A 16,011-nucleotide genomic window follows, 5' to 3' on the forward strand; every position below is an offset into this window, starting at 1 on the left:
ACAGCAACATGCAAGCCCCCGCAGTATGACAAACTGACAGACACGTGGGGGTCAAAAATGAAATGGAATGCATAAACATCAATATCCTAGGTATTAATGAGCTGAAATGGACTGGTATTGGCCATTTTGAATCAGACAATCATATAGTCTACTATGCTGGGAATGACAACTTGAAGAGGAATGGTGTTGCATTCATCGTCAAAAAGAACATTTCAAGATCTATCCTGAAGTTCAGTGCTGTCAGTGATAGGATAATATCCATATGCCTACAAGGAATACCAGTTAGTACAACTATTATTCAAATTTATGCACCAACCACTAAGGCCAAAGACGAAGATATTTAAGATTTTTATCAGCTTCTGCAGTCTGAAATTGATCGAACGTGCAATCAGGGTGCATTACTGATTACTGGTGATTGGAATGCAAAAGTTGGAAACAAAGAAGAAGGATTAGTAGTTGGAAAATATGGCCTTGGTGACAGAAACAATGCTGGAGATCGAATGATAGAATTTTGCAAGACCAACAACTTCTTCACTGTAAATACCTTCTTTCACCAACATAAACAGCGATTATACACATGGACCTCACCAGATGGAACACACAGGAATCAAAGTGACTACATCTGTGGAAGAGACGATGGAAAAGCTCAATATCATCAGTCAGAACAAGGCCAGGGGCTGACTGTGGAACAGAAGACCATCAATTGCTCAAATGTAAGCTCCAGCTGAAACTAAAGAAAATCAGAGCAAGTCCACAAGAGCCAAAATATGACTTTAAGTATATCCCAACTGAATTTAGAGATCATCTCAAGAATAGATTTGACATGTTTAACGCTACTGACCGAAGACCAGATGAGTTGTGGAATGACATCAAGGACATCATACATGAAGAAAGCAATAGGTCACTGAAAAGACAGGAAATAGAAAAGACTAGGATGGATGTCAGAGGAGACTCTGAAGCTTGCTTTTGAACACTGAGCAGCTAAAGCAAAAGGAAGAATCAATGAAGTAAAAGAACCAAACAGATTTCAAAGGGCGGCTCGAGAAGATAAAGTATTATAATGACATGTGCAAAGAGCTGGAGATAGAACACAAAAAGGGAAGAACACACTTGACCTTTCTCAAGCTGAAAGAACTGAAAAAAAATTCAAGCCTCGAGTTGCAATAGTGAAGGATTCTATGGGGAAAATAGAAAATGACACAGGAAGCATCAAAAGAAGATGGAAGGAATACACAGAGTCATTATGCCAAAAAGAATTGGTCGATGTACAACCATTTCAAGAGGTAGCATATGATAAGGAACCGATGGTACTAAAGGAAGAAGTCCAAGCTGCTCTGAAGGCATTGGCAAAAAACAAGGTTCCAGGAGTCGACGGAATATCAATTGAGATGTTTCAACAAACGGCTGCAGCACTGGAAGTGCTCACTCATCTATGCCAAGAAATATGGAAGACAGCTTCCTGGCCAACTGACTGGAAGAGATCCATATTTATCCCCGTTCCCAAGAAAGGTGATCCAATCGAATGTGGAAATTATAGAACAATATCATTAATATCACACACAAGCAAAATTTTGCTGAAGATCATTCAAAAATGGCTGCAGCAGTATATTGACAGGGAACTGCCCGAAATTCAGGCTGGTTTCAGAAGAGGATGTGGAACCAGGGATATCATTACTGATGTCAGATGGATCCTGGCTGAAAGTAGAGAATACCAGAGGGATGTTTACCTGTGTTTTATTGACTATTCAAAGGCATTTGACTGTGTGGGTCATAACAAGTTATGGATAATGTTGCGAAGAATGGGAATTCCAGAACACTTAATTGTGCTCATGAGGAACCCGTACGTAGATCAAGAGGTAGTTGTTCAGACAGAATAAGGGGATACTGAATGGTTTAAAGTCAGGAAAAGTGTGTGTCAGGGTTGTATCCTTTCATCATACCTATTCAATCTGTATGCTGAGCAAAGAATCTGAGAAGTTGGACTGTATGAAGAAGAACATGGCATCAGGATGGGAAGAAGACTCATTAAAAACCTGTGTTATGCAGATGACACAACCTTGCTTGCTGAAAGTGAAGAGGACTTGAAGCACTTACTGATGAAGATCAAAGACCACAGCCTTCATTATGGATTGCACCTCAACATAAAGAAAACAAAAATCCTCACAACTGGACCAGTAAGCCACATCATGACAAACGGAGAAAAGACTGAAGTTGTCAAGGATTTCATTTTACTTGGATCCACAATCAACAGCCATGGAAGCAGCAGTCAAGAAATCAAAAGACACTTTGCATTGGGTAAATCTGCTGCGATGGACCTCTTTAAAGTGTTGAAAAACAAAGATGTCACCTTGAAGACTAAGGTGCGCCTGACCCAAGCCATGGTATTTTCAGTCACATCATATGCACATGAAAGTTGGACAATGAATAAAGAAGATCGAAGAAGCACTGTTGCCTTTGAATTGTGGTGTTGGCGAAGAATATTGACTATGCCATGGACTGCCAAAAGAATGAACAAATCTGTCTCAGAAGTACAACCAGAATTTTCCTTAGAAGCAAGGATGGAGAGACTGCATCTTACATACCTTGGACATGGTGTCAGGAGGGATCAGTCCCTGGAGTAGGACATCATGCTTGGTAAAGTAGAGGGTCAGGGAAAAAGAGGAAAACCCTCAACAAGATGGATTGACACAGTGGCTGCACCAATGGGCTCAAGCAGAGCAAGGATTTTAAGGATGGCACAGGACCAGGTAGTGTTTCGTTCTGTGATACACAGGTTGGCTATGGGTCGGAACTGACTCGATGGCACCTATGAACAACAACAACAAATGTAACTAAGACATTCAGGGACTGTTGGGACCTTCAGGACAGAAGACCCGCCTATTCAGAGATGAGCGAAAGCAGGTAGGCAACAGGTGCCACACTGTCATCTGTGGTTTCGGCAGCTGTCACCTGTTGGCCCCATGGGAAATACCTTTCCTGTCACACTGACCTAGAGTCAAATCCTGCCAGATTTTCTAGCTGTGTGACCTTGGGCACATCCTCCTATGTCTCTGAGCCTCATTTTCCTGTGAAAATGGGGGATGATTTAACAGAAATTATGGTCACTGACATTTTTGTGTGCTTCTCTGCACTGCTCACTGTTCTGGGGTTTCACGCATACCTGCTGCACAGGTTATCCTTGGGATTAAATGCGATGACCCAGGTGAGGTACTGAGAGTAGTGCCTGGAAAGAAGGCCCTCCGCAAACATCACTTGTTTCACTATTACTAAGGCAGCTGGTGTTTTAGTTACCTAGGGCTGCCATAGCAAAAGACAGCACAAGTGCGTGATTGTAAAGAGAGGAAATTAATTTTCTCACGGTTCTGGAGGCTGGAAGTGTGAATTCAGGGTGCTCGCTCTAGGGGAAGGTCCTTCTTTGTCTCTTTCAGCTTCTAGTAAAAACCAAAAACCAAACCCGTTGCCTTCGAATTGATTCCTACTCATAGCGACCCTATACATCAGAGTAGAACTGCCCCATAGAGTTTCCAAGGAGCACCTGGTGGATCTGAACTGCCAGCCTTTGGTTAGCAGCCATAGCACTTAACCACTACACCACCAGGGTTTCCTCAGCTTCTAGTAGCTGCAGAAAATCCTCAGCACACCCTGGGCTTATAGGCTTATCTGCCTCCGCTCCTCTGGGTGTGTCTTTCTGTGTCTATTTTCTGTTTTCATAAGACACCACTCCAAAGGGATTAGGCTTAGGAACCACCCTGTTCCAGTATGACCTCATTAACACAACAACAAAAAACCCTTCTATTTCCAAAGCAGTTGGGAGCTGAGTTGATTCCAGCTAACGGTGATCCCATGTGTGTCAGAATAGAACTGTGCTCCATAGGGTTTTCAACGGCTGACTTTTCAGAAGTAGATCACCAGGCCTTTCTTCAGAGGTGCCTCTGGGTGGACTTGAACCATCAGCCTTTCAGTTAGTAGCTGTCTTAGTTATCTAGTGCTGCTATAACAGGAATACCACAAGTGGATGGCTTTAACAAACAGAAATTTATTTTCTCACAGTTTGTTGTCCTTAAGTGGTTGGTTCCGGCTCATAGCGACCCTATGTGCAACAGAACGAAACACTACCTGGTCCTGCACTATCCTACCCTCACAATTGTTGTTATGCTTGAGCCCATTGTTGCAGCCACTGTGTCAATCCATCTCACTGACCATCTACTTTAACAAGCATAATGTCCATCTCCAGGGACTGATGCCTCCTGATAACATGTCCAAAGTATAGGAGACATAGTCTCACCATCCTTGCTTCTAAAGAGCATTCTGCTTGTACTTCTTCCAAGACAGATTTGTTTGTTCTTCCGGCAGTCCATGGTATATTCAATATTCTTTGCCAACACCATAATTCAAAGACATCAATTCTTACTGGGTATTCCTTATTCATTGTCCAGCTTTCGCATGCATAGGAGGCGGCTGAAAACACTATGGCTTGGATCAGGTGCAACTTAGTCCTCAAGGTGACGTCTTTGCTTTTCAACACTTTAAAGAGGTCTTTTGCAGCAAATTTGCCCGATGCAATGCGTCTTTTGATTTCTTGACTGTTGCTTCCATGAGTGTTGATTGTGGATCAGAGTAAAATGAAATCCTTAACAACCTCAATCTCTTCTCTATTTATCATGATGTTGCTTATTGGTCCAATTGTAAGGATTTTTGTTTTCTTTATGGTGAGGTGTAATCCAGACTGAAGGCTGTGGTCTTTGATCTTCATCAGTAAGTGCTTCAAATCCTCTTCACTTTCAGCAAGCAAGGTTGTGTCATCTGCATAACGCAGGTTGTTAATGAGTCTTCCTCCAATCCTGATGCCCCGTTCTTCATATAGTCCAGCTTCTCGGATTCTTTGCTCAGCATACATATTGAATAGGTATGGTGAAAGGATACAACCCTGACACACACCTTTCCTGACTTTAAACCATGCAGTATCCCCTTGTTCTTTTCAAATGACTGCCTCTTGATCCATGTACATATTCCTCACGAGCACAGTTAAGTGTTCTGTAATTCCCATTATTTGAAGTATGATCCACACGTAATTTGTTATGATCCTTAGTATAGTCAATAAAACACAAGTAAACATCTTTCTGGTATTCCCTGCTTTCAGCCAGGATCCATCTGAAATCAGTACTGATATCCCTCGTTCCACATTGTCTTCTGAATCTGCCTTGAATTTTTGGCAGTGCCCTGTTTATGTACTGCTGTAGCCACTTTTGAATGACTTTCAGCAAAATTTTAATTTGTGTGATATTCATGATGTTGTTCGATAATTTCCACTTTCTGTTGGATCACCTTTCTTGGGAATAGGCATAAATGTGGATTTCTTCCAGTCGGTTGGCCAGGTAGCTGTCTTCCAAATTTCGTGGCATGGACGAGCGAGCACTTCTAGCACTGGATCCATTTGTTGAAACATCTCAATTGGTATTCCATCAGCTCCTGGAACCTTCCACGTTTTGGGGAGAACACAATTCAATCCATGACAGCAGCCCAGCTTATTAACCAATTGCACCACCCAAGGACTCCTTTCCAAATTTTCAGACAGGGTCATATTTACAAGTTCAGGGGTTAGAACTTCAACATAACTTTTGGAGGGACACAATTCAACTCAAAACAGCTGGGAACAATGAAACTGGGATGCGAACTTGGGCCCTTCAGACTTCAGGGCTTCTGATTTTGACCAGGCCACAATACAGCCTTCCTAGCTACCCAGAGCTCAATAAAAACAGAGGATTTACAGACACCGTCAAGGAGCCAAATAACCTAGAAGCCTCTGTTTTTCTACAGGGGCAGTATTTCTAACACACCATCATTTAATCACAAGGCACAAATCTCTCACTTGGCCCAGGAAATGATATTGTAAGTCAGAAGTTATCAGGGTGTTTTACTTTCTGTTTTTGAAATTAAAATGGATTACATGGAATTGGGTTTCAAGAGTTTGACACGCCCTCTGAGATAACTGCGGCACCCTGGGTTGGGGTGGGGGAAGTTCAATCAAGACGTGGCCATCTCTGCTCCTGTGGATCTGAACATCAGCTTTGCTCTCAGCTTAATATTTCTTTACTGAGAGATCGAATAACTGCAACATCTGATTTCTGAAGCCTGGTGGGTCATGGGACTGTTCCAGCTCCTGGCCGGCTTGGGTTTCATTGATGGCCATCTGGTAGTGACCAAATTTGTGTCTTGTGTTCATGTGAACGACAAGAGTTTGAGTAAAGACCAGCACAAAGGAGGGGTGCTCAGACCCACCTATAAAGCTGACTAGCTGGGCAGCTGGCTAGAGAAACTGACATCCTGGGGTAAGGGCAGGCTGGCTCACAGCCTCAGTAGTCAAGGGGCAGGCTGTGGGAGGGTGTCAGGGGCTGCAAGCCTTCAGGTCCAGCAGGACAGCTTAGATTTTGCACACTCTGCCTGGATTGCCATCTCTTGCTAATTCAGTCATTTATTTATTCATTCAACAAATATTCTTGAGGGCCTGCTCTGTGATGGAGTTCCAGGGAGGTGTTGGGGAAGAATATTGAATATATTACGGACTGCCAAAAGAGTGAACAAACCTGTCTTAGAAGAACTACAACCAGAATACTCCTTAAAAGCAAGGATGGCAAGAGTATGTCTCACATACTTTGGAAATGTTGTCAGGAGGGAACAGTCTCTAGAGAATGACATCATGCTTAATAGAGGGTCAGCAAAAAAGAGGAAGACCCTCAATGAGATTGATTGACACAGTGGCTGCAACAATGGGCTCAAGCATAAAATGATTGCGAGGATGGCACAGGACCCGGCAATGTTTCGTACTGTTATACATAGGGTCGCTATGAGTTGGAACCAACTCAATGGCACCTAACAGCAACAACAACAATCTTCACAGGAGAAGATAGCCAGGTCTTTTCTCTAGCTGAGCTGCTGGTGAGTTCTAATCCATGACCCTTCAGTTAGCAGCTGAGCGCTTAACTGTTGTGCCACCAGGACTCCTCAGGGCCATGCTCTAGAACTGCTCAATCAGAAGCTCTAGGGTTTGTGCCTGAGCAGCTGCATTTTAGGAGCCTCCAGGTATGTTTGAGAACTTCCCCATATATTGATTCAGATCCATTTCCATGTTATTTCTCTCTTTTATTCTAGCTGACCAGGGTAGAATAAGCAAGACCAAACCCATTGCTGTCAAATGGATTCCAACTCAAAGCAACCCTGTAAGACAGAATGGAACTGTCCCATAGGGCTTCCAAGGCTGTAAATCTTTACAGAAGTGGACTGCCACATTTTTATTCTGCTGATTGGGTGGTGGGTTAGAACCAGTTAACCACTGCGCTACTAGGGCTCTTTGACCAGGGTAGCGTCAGCCATAATTCACCTCTCTTGGAAAATCATTTTGAGTTTTTCTTGAAGCACTTTTTCAGTCATTTCCTGCCACTGAAAGGAGACTTCATCTAGGTGGAATTTGGCCGCGTTGTTCTGTTCACAGGTAGAAGGGATTGGTCTGAAAATGGTAAGGGGTGGGGGGCAAGGGGAGACAGTTCAGATTTGCCTGTCTTTTCCTCGAGACACTCCATCCCCTAGTCATACCCACTGGGACAATGACTGGTCCACAGCCTGACAGTTACAGGAGCTGTAATTAAGGAAGAACAAAAGAACGAATAAACATCACTTTTTTTATATATTGTACTTTGGATGGTTTTCAGAGGAAATTAGTTTCTCGTTGAATAATTAAGACACATGTTGTTTTGTGACATTGGCTGCCAACACCACTACATGTTAAAACTGTCCCCTTCTCGACTTTGGGTTCCCCATCAGCAGAGACTAAATGTCACTTTTGACTGAGTCAGTCGACAGGATAGCAACAGGTTTATTTATTTATTTTTTGTTTGAGTAGGAAAGCAAGGAGCAGAAGGCTGGTAGGGTTGGTAATAGCCTTTCCCTAGCACATGGAAGAAAACCTCAAAACAAAATTGCTCATTCCACCCTGTCCCTTCCCCAATCTCCATCTCCCACCCCCCAGAAGTGGTGGTCCCCTCAATTTACTCTTTCTACTTTGTGGTCTTCGACAGAGAGGCCTAGAGATTTGGGTGGGGGTGGTTGGTGGGGGGGGCGCCCTGGTGGCACTTTGGTTAAGCGCTGACTGCTAACTGAAAGGCTGGAGGTTGGAACTAGCGGCTCCGGGAGAAGACCTGACTATCTGCTTCCATTAGAGATGACAGCCTAGAAAACCCCACGGAGCGGTTCTACTCTGTCACATGGGGTCACTATGAGTCATCCATTCGACGGCACCTAAGAACAACAAAAGGTAGGGGAACACTAACCTCCAAGCTTCTCCTGAGTCCAATTAGCCCCCGACCCCTGTCCACAGCCATGAGCAAAAGTGATGGAAAGGATAAGGATCCTCGAGTCAAATCCCCTCTCTGCTCCTTCCTCATTGTAAAACCTCGGGCCACTTGGGTAACCTCTGAGACTCGTTTCCCCATCTGTGAAGTGGGGCTGTAGGCTTCTAAATGCAAGGTCAAAACGCCCCCGGGCACTGAGCCTGGTGGTAACCCGGTAGAGAGTCCCTTCCAGCGGCCCCCACGCTCCCGGCTGCAGCCGCGCAAGCCACGCCCCTCATCGGCCCCGCCTGGCCCGGCGGCGTTGCTATGGCGACGTGCGTACACAGGCCGGGCGGGCGCGCGGGTGCGGGCTGCGGACTGGAGACTCCGCGGGAGCGCGGCCGGGCGGGCTCGCCCGCGAGCGGGCCCCGCGCCTCCCGAGCCGGCAGGGCTCCCGGCAGAGGACGCAGGGTAGGCTTCTTCCTGGGGCCAGGTGAGTGCGGGACTAGAGGAGGCAACGGGCCGAGACCAGGGACAGACAGGGGTAGGTCCTACGAGGTTAAGGGGCCGCATCCGGGGCCCGGACTCTTCTCCGATCCAGGCTGCGGTCCCAGGGTCACCCCAGCGGAAACATTTGAAGCCTACGTGCATCCCTCCACCCCACTTCCGGGGTTACCCTAGGCCCACCCCTCTTTGGCACCTGCTGCTCTTGGGTGCCCTGGGGAGTAACACCTGGGATTGGGAGGAGCACCCTCTGCTTCGCCTGGTTTAATGACACACCCATTTATAACCTTGAGAACAGCTCCCAGGCCACTTAAAACCTTGCGACCCTCAAAAGAGACTTTGCTCCTTTAGCCCAATTCTGACCCATCCCAAGTGGTCGGGGAGGGGGATGTAGATGAACGAAGCTGTTTTGCTCTTTCCTATGTCTGGTGCTGTGTGGTACTGACTAAGAACTAATTTAGAGTTCAACACATTCAAGTCACTTTCTGCAGTGTTTTCAGGCAGAATAGTGATGGCACAGGGCAAAAGGAAGGTGGAGAAATACTGACCAACCCAGACAGCTAAAGAAATCGAATTTACCTTTGCAAGGAATCATCTAGGATAGATACTGAAGGGAAAAATGAGTTACCACCAAAGATTCCTAGCCAGCTGGCTTGACTGACTTGCTTTTAGGTTTCATTTTGCATTTTCATTCATTCAGCAAATATTTGTTGTTGTTGTTGCCTACGGTGAAACCAAACATCGCCTTGCCTGCACCAGCCTCGTGATTGGTTATAGATTAATCATTGTTTCTTTGTGTTCTATAGGGTTTTCATTGGCTGATTTTCAGAAGTTGATCGCCAGGCCTTTCTTTCTAGTCTTTCTTAGTTTGGAAGCTGTGCTGAAACCTGTTCAGCATCATAGTAACATGCAAGCCTCCACTGACAGACGGGTGGTAGCTATACATGAGGCGCATTGGCTGGGAATCCAACCTAGGTCTCCCGAATAACGGTGAGAATTCTACCAATGTATCACCAATTGCCTCACCAAGTGTTTACAGAGCACCTATTATGTGTCAGGTGCTACTCTGGGTGCTGGAGATGGAGTAACGAACAAAACCATCAGTTGACGAGGGCCTGAAATTTTACTCTACTTGCAAACTAACTTTAACCTGCTAGTTTCATACATGTTGACAGAAGAAACAAGATTCTTAGGTCAGATACAAAGGATGGCATAGCAGGTAGAACAGGCAGAATGAGCTTCGTGTTTGAATTAGTTCCCCTTGTCCCAAAAGTCTCTTGGGAGATGCAGAACAGCCCAGGTAGATGCTGTGTACACAGTGGGTCTGCAGCCCAGCTGAGGAGCCTGAGCCAGGAAAACTCAGTCTTACAGGGGCTGCTGGTAAACCTGCCTTCATTTCTTAGTGCTGCTATGATAGAAATACCACAAGTGAGTGGCTTTAATGAACGGAAATTCATTTTTCTCACTAGGAGGATAGAAGTCTGAATTCAGGGAACTGGCTCTAGGGAAAAGTCTTTCTCTCTCTGTTGGCTCTGGAGGAAGACCCTTATCTCTTTTCAGCTTCTGTTTCTCCTCAACATAGCAAAGAAAGTCGTATTACCAAATGGAATTACATCCACAGGTAAAGGGGTTTAGGATTTACAACACATACTTTTAGAGGACACAGGCAATCCATAACACTGCCCAATGTTTGCCCTGTAAGGAGACATTGTTGTTATTATTAGTTGCAGGGATGGATTACCCAATAAGCAAGGTAAGCATGTATCCAGGGCATCAACAAAACAGAGGCACCAGTTGTCCAAAGGAAACACCCATAGATGCCAACCAGACAGGACACAAGGAAAAGTGAGCTGGCAGAGCACTAAATGAAATTGATACCAGCTCCAATGCATGACCCCCACATGTCTGTCAGTTTGTCCTACTGTGGGGGCTTGCGTGTTGCTGTGATGCTGGAAGCTATACCACCGGTATTCAGATACCAGCAGAGTCACCCATGGAGGACAGGTTTCAGCTGAGCTTCCAGACTAAGACAGACTAGGAAAAAGGACCTGGCAGTCTACTTCTGAAAAGCATTAGCCAGTGAAAACCTTATGAACAGCAGCAGAACATTGTCTAATATAGTGCTGGAAGATGACTGCCCTGCTCCCCGGTTGAAAGGCACTCAAGCACAACAACGACTGTAGGGATGGCTCAGGACCAGGCAGTGTTTCATTCTGTTGTGCATAGGGTTGCTATGAGTCGGAACCGACTCGGCACCTAACAACAACCACCACCACTGATGCATGAGAATGTGCCAGCTGGAAATAAAGTTCACGCAGGGTCACAAGGACACCCGTGAGCACGGTTGTTTAAGCTATGAGGCCCCTACCACTTCAACACCTTCATTGACATATGTCTCCTAAAGCACCCTCCCTTGTAATTGAAACTCCTTATCTTGACGAGCCTCTTGGGAGTATACAATTTCTTTCTAATAAACAAGAGTTGGGGGTGGGCTGTCGAGTTTAACTCTTGCTACATTCACCCAGTATGCAACTGAACCTAACAAGAGCAGTTACTGGGCAAGGGCGGATTATATTAATAGATAACAGGTCTGTAACACATTTTCAGAGAACCGCTTTGTGTATCCACATCTGCTGATCCAGCAGCGCTATCCAGGAGGGCCAGCAGTGCTCTTTGCCATGAAACAAACACGGGGTAAACAGTCAATGGGAGCTCTGGTCCCACATGATGCACAAAAGCAAGGGAACTCGAATAAGTCAACCATTGTAGTGAATTCAACCAAGTTACTTTTTATGTACAGAGTTATGTCCTAAGTTTTGTAAACAATCATATTTATAACTTTTAATTTTAAAACATGTTTGGCATACACACAGATGCAGTCTAGCATAATTTAATATAATCCTAACATAAGTAATAACTTTCTATAATACTAACATAGCAAATGCCGAAAAATTACTGGAAATATTAATGTATATTTAACATGAGAGGTTTTAATTTATGTATCAAGCGAGTTTTGTTTTTTACTATCTGTTGCGCAATACACGGTGCTTGATACTACTCTCTGTATGCTAATAAACAGGGTATAATAAAAAAAATTTTTTTTTTATATGTATAACTCACAAATCCCATTCGAAGGCATGAGTAAGGAGAGGAGGGGGCACCACAGATTATCAGTGTTTAGGGCCCTCATATCCCTTAATCTGGCCCTGGTTAGTTACCATGGGGTTGGCACAGGCTCATGGCAATCTTGTGTATAACAGAACAAAACGTTGTCAGGTCTTGTACTATCTTCTGATTGTTGGTATGTTTAAGTCCACTGCTGTGGCTATGGCGTCAAGCCATCTCATTGAGGGTTTCCCTTGTTTTTTTTTGGTCCTCTGCTTTACCACATATGATGCCCTTTTTTTAGAGATTGGTCTTTCCTGATGACATGTCCGAAGTAAGTGAGTCAAAATCTCATGATCCTCACTTCTAAGGAGCATTCTGGCTGCATTCGTTCTAACACTGAATTTGTTCATTCTTCTGGCAGTCCATAGTACATTCAGTATCCTTTGCCAACACCACAATTCAAATACATCAATTCTTCTGTCTTCCTCTTTCATTGCCCAGCTTTCGCACACATATGAGGCAATTGAAAAGATCATGGCTTGGGTCAGGCATATCTTAGTCATCAAAGTGACATCTTTGCTTTTTAAAAATTTAAAGAGTTTTTTTTGCAGATTTTCCCAGTGCAGTATGTCATTTGATTTCTTGACTGTTTCTTCCGTGGACACTGATTGTTGATCCAAGTAGAATGAAATTGTTGACAACTTCAATTTTTTCTCCATTTATCATGATATTGTTTATCGGTCCAGTTGTAAGGTTTTTGTTTTCTTCACGTTCACACAATCCGTACTGAAAGTTTTATCTTTATTATAAACAAATCTGCCCTCTGCCCTGGAAGGGCACACTATCTTCCCAGGCTGTTTGTCATACATTCTTGGAAAGGTTATCCAGAACACAGTCAATGAGTTTGCTCAGAAGATGGATAATGACACAAGAGACCCATGGAGAATAGTTTCCCAGCAAAGCAACACAGTCGGCTCTCTTAAAGCATATATCATAGTGAGGGGGAAACAAATAGCAAACACATAACTAAATAAAGGAACAAGATAAATTGCAGTAAGATATGTTAGCTAGAAAGTGAAGGTGACAGGTTGTTGTTAGCTGCTGTTGAGTCGGCCTCCGACACATGGCGACCCCATGCACAATGGAGCAAAATGCAGCCAGGTCCGGCACCATCCCTATGATCAGTTGCACATTGTACCATTTTGATCCAGAGGGTTTTCATTGGCTGAGTTTTGGAAGTAGATCTCCAGGCCTTTCTTCCTAGTCCATCATAGTCTGGAAGCTCTGCTGAAACCTGTTCAGCATCAGAGCAACACGCAAGCATGCTGGCGGCTGTGCATGAGGTACCTTGGCTGGGAATTGAACCCCGGTCTCCTGCACGGAAGGCGAGAATTCTACCACTGAACTGCCATTGCCCCTAAAGTGGCAGGAGGACGTCTTTAGCCAGGGTGGTCAGGGAAGCCTGTTGAAAGGGGTGGGCTCCTGAGCAGAGAGAAGGCATCAGCCTTGGGAACATCTGAGGGAAGAGCTAGAAAACGAATATGCATATCATCCAAGTTTGGGGCTTTAGTCTAGAGGCATTTCCTGTGGTTTTCCTGCAGAAGAGACATGCCCCTCACAAGTTATTAGGCTTAGGTGTGTTGCCTGATGGCATGACCGTCTGCAATTAAAGATGAATAACTCAAGGGATTTTACTGACAACTGATCATTGTTCTCTTGGAAAAGGAGATTTATCAGGATTAGAGAAAGACTCGTTAACAATCTGCAATATGCAGATGACACAACCTTGCTTGTTGCAAATGAAGACAACTTGAAGCACTTACTGATGAAGACCAAAGACTACAGCCTTCAGTATGTATTACACCTCAACATAAAGAAAACAAAAATCCTTACAATTGGACCAATAAGCAACATCATGATAAACAGAGAAAAGATTGAGGTTGTCAAGGATTTCATTTTACTTGAATCCACAATCAATGCCCATGGAAGAAGCAGTCAAGAAATCAAAAGACACATGACATTGGGCAAATCTGCAGCAAAACACCTTTTTAAAGTGTTCAAAAGTAAAGATGTCACTTTGAGGACTAAGGTGGCCTGACCTAAGCCATGGTATTTTCCGGGGCCTCATATGCATCCAAAAGCTGGACAATTAGTAAGAGAGGCTGAAGAAGAATTGCCACCTTTGAATTATGGTGTAGGTGAAGAATACTGAATAAACCATGGACTGCCAGAAGAATGAACAAATCTGTCTTGGAGGAAGTATAGCCAGAATGCTCCTTAGAAGCTGGGATGGTGAAACTTTGTCTCACTTACTTTGGGCATATTATCAGGAAAGACCAATCCCTGGAGAAGGACATCATGCTTGGTAGATTAGAAGGGCAGCGAAAATGAGGGACACCCTCAAGATGGATTGACACAATGACTACAACAATGGGCTTAAACATACCTACTATTGTGCAGTTGGCTCGGGACCAGGCTGTGTTTTGTACTGTTATACATAAGGTTGCTGTGAGTTGGAGCTGACTCGATGGCACCTAACAACAACATATTAATGACAGTGAACTTAACAGTAAAATTTATTTCTCATTATATGAAAGCATCATATTTGGATGTGGGGAGGGGGGTCTTTCTAATAGGCCTCAGAGTTTACAAACATAAAATGAAACTATTAGACTATTTGGCTTGTTTCTATTTCTCTTACCCCCAGGTAGTGTCTTTTCTTCCTTTCAGAGGATGGAGTCCTGGTTTCAAGACTTTTTGTTATCACATGCCCCAATTGTCAACCAACAGTGCAACCCTCCCTCCCCCACTCTTCCAGCCTCCCACACGCGCCCCTCCCAGCAACAAGGGAGGTGTGAAAAATAGAGCTGCCTAAGGATAGTACAGGAAGCTTTGGTGGCATAATGGCTAAGTGCTACAGCTGCTAACCAAAACGTTGGCAGTTTACATCTACCAGGTGCTCCTCGGAAACTCTATGGGGCAGTTCTACTCTGTTCTATAGGGTCGCTATGAGTTGGAATGGACTGAACAGCACCGGGTTTTGTTTTTTGAAGGATAGTATGGAGCCCTGGTGGTGTAGTGGTTAACAGCTTCATAGCTAACCAAAAGTTTTGCAGTTCGAATCCACCAGCCACCTCTTAGAAACTCTATGGGGGGAGTTCCACTCTATCCTATAGGGTCACTATGAGTTAGAATCGACTTGACAGCAATGGGCTTGGTTTTGTTTTTTTTTTCTTTTGAAGGATAGTACAGTAGTCAGGTACAAAGGCTCAGCGTTCTCCCCTGTGACTTACAGTTGTATGACCTTAACCTCTCTGAGCATCAGTTTCCTCATCTGTAAAATGGTGATGTTAATGATACCTACCTCTCAAGATTACTCCGAGAATCAGAAGAAGCCATGTGTATAAAAGGATATCACAGTGCCTGGCACTTAGTGAGGTCTCAGTAGATGATGACAGAGACGGTGATGAAAAACAGAACCAAATCTGACAGTCTTTACGATCACCATGAGGTGATCTTTGTTTTTATCCACAGTCTCACAACTTTGGATTTCAGTGACTTTTTCAGTTGATGGAAGATGTCACACTGTCTACTTGGACATATCTGAAATCAGAATTCAAGCATCAAAATGAAGGGTCAACATTTTGGAACCTTCTGATGTCACCAAAATGTTTATATTTTAAAACCATGTGCAGACCTTTCTTTGAAATGAATCAAAAATGTAAAATGGATGGATAGACAGACAAATGAATGGATGGCTATGTGGTAAAGCAAATGGAACAAAATGTCAAATCTACGTGGTATATTATAGGAGCTCACCATCCACTTCTCTCAGCTCTTCTCTATATTAGACATTTTCATAATAAAGTGTTTGGAAAAAAAATACATACTGGGTCCTGGTCACATGGCCAAGCTCTAATCTTAATACTCTGCCTTTGGAAATTATATATATATATATTTTTTTCTAACTAAAAATATGAAGAAATGCAGTGATTTAAAAAGAAAGTATTATCTAATGCCCCCTTCTTCAGTGACTGACTCTTGACACTTCAAGAGCTTTTTGTAGAAGCCTAGG

General features: G+C 44.0%; 1 protein-coding gene across 10 annotated transcripts in view; it reads left to right on the forward strand.

Moving 5' to 3' along the window:
- The first annotated feature begins 8,700 nt into the window (after positions 1-8,700).
- Positions 8,701-16,011, forward strand: part of FHAD1 (forkhead associated phosphopeptide binding domain 1) — a 199,312-nt gene continuing 192,001 nt past the window's right edge. For all 10 annotated transcript variants that reach the window (XR_007516537.1, XM_049877983.1, XM_049877982.1 and 7 more), the window contains exon 1: positions 8,701-8,817. The gene's annotated coding sequence lies outside the window, so the exon portion shown is untranslated. The remainder of the gene's footprint in view (positions 8,818-16,011) is intronic.

Source organism: Elephas maximus, chromosome 3, assembly GCF_024166365.1.
Source record: "Elephas maximus indicus isolate mEleMax1 chromosome 3, mEleMax1 primary haplotype, whole genome shotgun sequence".
Classification (NCBI taxonomy): Eukaryota; Metazoa; Chordata; class Mammalia; order Proboscidea; family Elephantidae; genus Elephas; species Elephas maximus.